Consider the following 6213-nt stretch of genomic DNA (forward strand, 5'->3'; position numbering starts at 1 on the left):
CCCTGTACTCAGTCCAATGGATGGCTATGAGCCTCTACTTCTGTATTAGTCAGGTACTGTCAGAGCCTTTCAGGAGACAGCTGTCCTGGAACTCACTCTATAGACCAGGCTGGCCTCAAACTCAGAAATCCTCCTGCCTCTGCCTCCCAAGTACTGGGATTAAAGGTATGCACCACCACTGCCTGGCTCTATTTTTAATAAAACCCTAATTTTTGTTTTATTCTGGATAGTCCTGAAATTCTTTTTTGAATGAAATCCTGCTACCTGAATCAAGTTCCCTACAGGCTGCTATGATGACAGTATTGAACAATGCCTTTGTCCACCTAACCCCTGAAAACACTACTTTGATTTAACCTTAATTAAAGTATGTACGAAATGGAAATCAAAATGTCAATTTAACATTTCTTGGGCTTCCATAAAAAAGTACCTCAAACAGCAACAATTATTTTGTAGTTCTACAGATTAGAAATCTCTAAAATTAAAGTTTCAGCAGCATTGGCTCATTTCATGGACAGTGAAATATTTTTATTCTTCTTGCATAAGCACACTATTCTGCTCTTCAAGCTTCTAGTCATCTCAGTCACCATTTGGTGTAGAGTCCATATCTTCTTCCTTTATCCTTTTGTACATCTAAACTCTTGTTATAAAGACACCTGTCATACTTCCCTTGTTATAAAAAGACTCTATTGACATAATTTGAATTTGACTTTCTCTACAGAAATCCTGTTTATAAGTAAGGGCACATTCTCAGGTGTTGAGGATAGAGCTTTGATATAACATTTTAGATAGAAAAATCTCAATCTGTCACAGTCTAAATTCACAGCACAATTATGAGGATGTAGCAGAGAGTGTAAAATGGCAAGTGTCTGAGATGTTTGTCAACTTCACATTAACATGATATATACCTGAGGCAAAAAAGGAGAGCTTGAAAAAAAAGCTTGAAAAAGGGGGAGATTTATTTTGGCTCATGGTTTTAGTGGTTTCTATCCATAGTTACTTGACCCTATTGCTGTGGAGAGATAAGGCAGCATATTGAATCATGACAGAATTATATGTAAGATGAAAGTTGGTTCTCTTCATGGCAAACAATAAGATAAGGAGGATCAAGGATATGTATGACCATCAAGGGCACGACTTCCAATCAGTTGACTTCCCTCCACAAGGCTTTTCCCTACAGGCTCTATCACCTTTCAGTAGTTCCAGAGACTTGAAACCAAACCATGAACATATGGGCCCATATTGACATTTACTATACAAGTTGGAAGGAACAGTATTTTTCTTTAAGGATTGATTTCTTCCTTATCCTGTTTTTTTTTTCTTTCTCTTTCTCTCATCATCGATAGCTTCTTCTCAGTAATATATTGCACAATATTTTCCTCAAGAATATCTTGTTCTGACAATGTAGATTCATACTAAGTGTTGAATGAGTATTTCATAAGGAAATATTTTTACTTCATGCATAAGCATACTGCTACTTACATTTTATCAACATATTTACCAATAGAACAAGTGAAGAGGTAATAGGATAATGTATATAAAATAATTTAAAATCACATTGAATCTATAAATTTAAAGATCTAAAGCAATATGGGGCTTAGGGATACTACATGTTAAAAAGTAGATATAGCGCAGAGGAGAATCTGTGTTACACAGAGCAATGGTGGGCAGGTTGACATAAGAGGCCTCCGTGAGGGGCTGGTGGTCTGCCCTGGGATCAGTCACCACTAGAAGCCGTGGCTCCCTGAAGGCTGCTTGGATCTGGTTAGTGAAGGTCCCAGGTGTGAAGCGGCCGGCAATAGGAGTGGCGCCTGTGGCAGCAGCAAACTTGAGCATAGCTCGCTGGCCAGTGTTCCTGGAGGAGATGACGCTGACATCAGCAGGGTTCTCAATGGCAACAATAGCTCGAGCTGCGAGCAACAGCTTCTCCCAGGTCCTCTTCAGATTGATGATGTAGATACCGTCACTTTTCCTTTTGTAGATGTATTGCTCCATCTGAAAGTCAAGATTGGTTCCACCTAAGTGGGTTCCTGAGCAAGGAATTTGAGGACATCTTCCTCCTTCATTTGCAGAACGTCAAGGCCTCCAGACATTGTGTAAGTTTCCCTTTAAGTTACGACGGGAATCAAGAACAACGCCGTATGGAGCCGTCCCCGGGTATTCTCCTCTGCGCTATGTGGACATTGCCATCCCATGTAACAACAAGGGAGCTCACTCAGTGGGTCTGATGTGGTGGATGCTGGCCAGGGAAGTACTCTGCATGCGAGGTACTATCTCCCGTGAGCACCCATGGGAGGTTATGCCTGATCTTTACTTCTACAGAGACCCAGAGGAGATTGAGAAGGAGGAGCAGGCTGCTGCGGAGAAGGCTGTGACCAAGGAGGAGTTCCAGGGCAAATGGACCACACCAGCTCCTGAGTTCACTGCTGCTCAGCCTGAGGTTGCCGACTGGTCTGAGGGTGTACAAGTACCCTCTGTGCCCATCCAGCAGTTCCCGACGGAAGACTGGAGTGCACAGCCAACCACTGAGGACTGGTCAGCAGCTCCCACAGCGCAGGCCATTGAGTGGGTTGGAGCCACCACTGAGTGGTCCTGAGCTGCTGCCGACACCTGAGCAGAGGGAAAGGTGGAAGGAAAATAAAGTTCCTAAAAGCTGAAAAAAAAAAAAAAGGTAGATATATAGAACTCACTTTAAGAGAATAAGATGAAATCAATTATGTGTCAGCTTTAGCTCTTTGCAGACACTGCATAAATAAGTTTTGTATTGATTCTATCTGTTGCCAAGTTCAAGAGCCTACCTTCAGCTAGCTCTGTTAAAAGCTTTGACACACACTAACATAGGAAATGATCAAGAGTTGGATAGCAAAGAGCACATGGAAAACTGAGGAAGTAGGGAATTCGTCAAGTCTAAGAACATTCCCAAGATCTAGTGACTTCATCAACCCAACATGAAGAGAAAGGAAATCCAAAGACCAGAGGTAATAATGTGTCCAAAGACGGAAATCAACAAATGCTTTGGGTTCTGGGAATCGATTGCTCACCACTGCAGCATAGAAACTGGGACATCAGGATGGATGATCAGTTAGAAAGTAAGACAGGGTGTGTTGATCATACAGAAGGAGCAGACTGCATTTACATACTTAGGGATATATATGTATAACAAAAATTAAAGAAACAGAGGCCATAAATTTGAAAGCAAGCAAGGTGGAGTATATAGAAAACAATGAAAAAAGGAAAATGTAGTTATATTTTAATTTCACAATGTTAAAAAATTTAAGTCGGGGTGGAGAGATGGCTCAGTGGTTAAGAGCACTGACTGCTCTTCCGAAGGTCCTGAGTTCAAATCCCAGCAACCACATGGTGGCTCACAACCATCCGTAATGAGATCTGATGTCCTCTTCTGGAGTGTCTGAAGACAGCTACAGTGTACTTAGATATAGTAATAAATAAATCTAAAAAAAAAAAAAATGTAAGTCACAGCTGGACAGTAGTGGTACACAACTTTAATCCCAGCACTTGGGAGGAAGAGGAAGGTAGATCTCTGAGTTTCAGTCCATCCTGATCTACTGAGAGAGTTCAAATGCAAACAGAGCTATCAAAAGAAACCCTTTCTCAGAAAACAAAACAAAACAAAACAAAACAAAACAGTGAGAACTTTATCCTGAAGATAATGGAGATTTAATCAAGAAATAGAAATATGATATAGATTCATCCACTTTTTCCTCCAGCACTCATCTATTCATACAATAAATACCCCTGTTTGTTACATGGTTATTTTAGTTTTAGGTGATAAAAGTGAAAAAAAAAAATATAGTCTTTATTCAGCATAAGGTTACAAGTCTAATATGGGCTTATTCATTGTTCTGAATGGATTACTTCAAACTAAAGGACTTTAGATCCTTCTTTTGTACAATAACAGCAATAGATGCTGAAAATTCTTCCTGGGAAAGTCTAAAAGATCTGTGAGAATTGATTCTATGGATGCTTGACAGGAAGCTTTATCATGCAGTGCTTAAAAGGAGGGCTGTGAAGGTAAAAGCACAGCTGTTCAAAGGCAAGCTCCACCACCAATCATTATTCTCTTTCACCAAATACTTAACTTTTCTTAACTTAAATAGCTTTGTCTCAAAAGAAAGATTATCAATATCTACCTTGAGGGAATCCTGCAAGTAGTCAGTATGAAAATAATGTAAAGCAAAGCTTAGTATAAATGCTTAGTATATGACAGGAAAGGCCTCTAACCTGCATATGTGTATGAATTCTGTACAGGCACCATTCATGTGTGTATGTTTGGGTTTATATATCACATAATTGTATACTATAGTTCATTTATACATATGTGAAAATTTTTATTAGATGTTTTCTTTAATTACATGTCATACAATATCACTTTCCCAGTTTCCCTTCCAAACAAAAAACAAAAAACAAAAAAACAAGAACAAACCCCTGTTCCCTTCCCCCTCTCCCCTCCTCCTGTACACCACCCCACCCTCTCCTACTTTCTGGCCCTAGCATTCCCCTACACTGGGGCATAGAACCTTCACAGGGCCAAGGGGCTCTCCTCCCATTGATGACCGACTTGGTCACCCTCTGCTACATATGCACCTGGAGCCATGAGTCCCACCATGTGTACACTTTGGTTGGTGGTTTAGTCCCTGGGAGCTCTGAGGGTACTAGTTAGTTCATAATGTTGGTCATCCTAAGGGGCTGCAAACCCTTCAGACTATTGTGAAAGGTTTTGTTTCCCCAATTTCTTTCTCAGCCTGTTTATCCTTTGTGTAGAGGAAGGACACTGATTTGCTTAAGTTGATTTTATATCCAGCTACTTTGCTGAAGTTATTTATCAGCTGTAGGAGCTCTCTGGTGGAATTTTTGGAGTCACTTAAGTATACTATCATATCATCAGCAAATAATGATAATTTGACTTCTCCTTTCCAATTCATATCCCTTTGATCTCCTTTTGTTGTCTAATTGCTCTGGCTAGGACTTCAAGTACAATATTGAATAGGTAGGGAGAGAGTGGGCAGCCTTGTCTAGTCCCTGATTTTAGTGGGATTGCTTCAATTTCTCTCCATTTAGTTTGATGTTGGCTACTGGTTTTCTGTATATTGCTTTTACTATGTCTAAGGACGGACCTTGAATTCCTGATCTTTCCAAGACTTTTATCATGAAGGATTTTGGGATTTTATCAAATGCTTTCTCAGCATCTAATGTTTTTTCTCTTTGTTTATATAGTAAATTACATTGATGGATTTCTGTATATTGAACCATCCCTGCATCCTTGGGATGAAGCCTACTTGATCATGATGGATGATCATTTTGATGTGTCCTTGGATTCATTTTGCAAGAATTTTATTGAGTATTTTTGCATTGGTATTCATGAGGGAATTTTGTTTGGAGTTTTCTTTCTTTGTTAGGTCTTTGTGTGGTTTAAGTGTAATAGTAATTGTGGCTTCATAGGAAGAATTGGGTAGAGTACCTTCTGCTTCTATTTTGTGGAATACTTTGAGGAGTATTAAGTCTTCTTTGAAGATCTGATAAAATTCTGCACGAAACTCATCTGGTCCTGAGCTTTTTTTGGTTGGGGGACAATTAATGACTGTTTATATTTCATTAGCAGATATGGGACTGTTTAGATCATTGGTCTGATCTTAATTTAACTTTGGTACCTAGTATCTGTCTAGAAAATTGTCCATTTCAACCAAGTTTTCCAGATTTGTTGAGTATAGGCTTTTGTAGTCGGATCTCATGATTTTTTGGATTTCCTCAGTGTCTGTGGCTGTGTCTGCCTTTTCATTTCTGATCTTGTCAATTAGGATACTATCTCTGTGCCCTCTAGTTAGTCTGGCTAAGGGTTTATCTATTTTGTTGATTTTCTCAAAGAAACAGCTCCTGGTTTGGTTGACTCTTTGTATAGTTCTTTTTGTTTCTATTTGGTTGATTTCAGCCCTTTGTTTATTTCCTGCCTTTGACTCCTCTTGGGTGAATTTGCTTCTTTTTGTTCTAGAGCTTTCAGAGGTCCTGTCAAATTGCTGGTATATGTTCCCTCCAGTTTCTTTTTGGAGGCACTTAAAGCTATTAGCTTTCCTCTTAGGACTGCTTTCATTGTGTCCCATAAGTTTGGGTATGTTGTGGCTTCATTTTTCAGTAAACTCTAGAAAGTCTTTAATTTCTTTCTTTATTTCTTCCTTGACTAAGTTATCATTGAGTAGAGTG

General features: G+C 39.4%; 2 pseudogenes across 1 annotated transcript; one reads left to right on the forward strand and one right to left on the reverse strand.

Annotated features, from left to right (window-relative positions):
- Positions 1 to 1569: 1569 nt before the first annotated feature.
- Positions 1570 to 2151, reverse strand: LOC116081591 (annotated as a pseudogene). Its single transcript, XR_004114924.1, has one exon. The product of XR_004114924.1 is annotated as a 40S ribosomal protein SA pseudogene (transcript).
- A 916-nt stretch (positions 2152 to 3067) lies between these two features.
- Positions 3068 to 6213, forward strand: part of LOC116081593 — an 8069-nt pseudogene continuing 4923 nt past the window's right edge.

The sequence above is a fragment of the Mastomys coucha genome, unplaced genomic scaffold (genome assembly GCF_008632895.1).
Source record: "Mastomys coucha isolate ucsf_1 unplaced genomic scaffold, UCSF_Mcou_1 pScaffold7, whole genome shotgun sequence".
Taxonomy (NCBI): domain Eukaryota; kingdom Metazoa; phylum Chordata; class Mammalia; order Rodentia; family Muridae; genus Mastomys; species Mastomys coucha.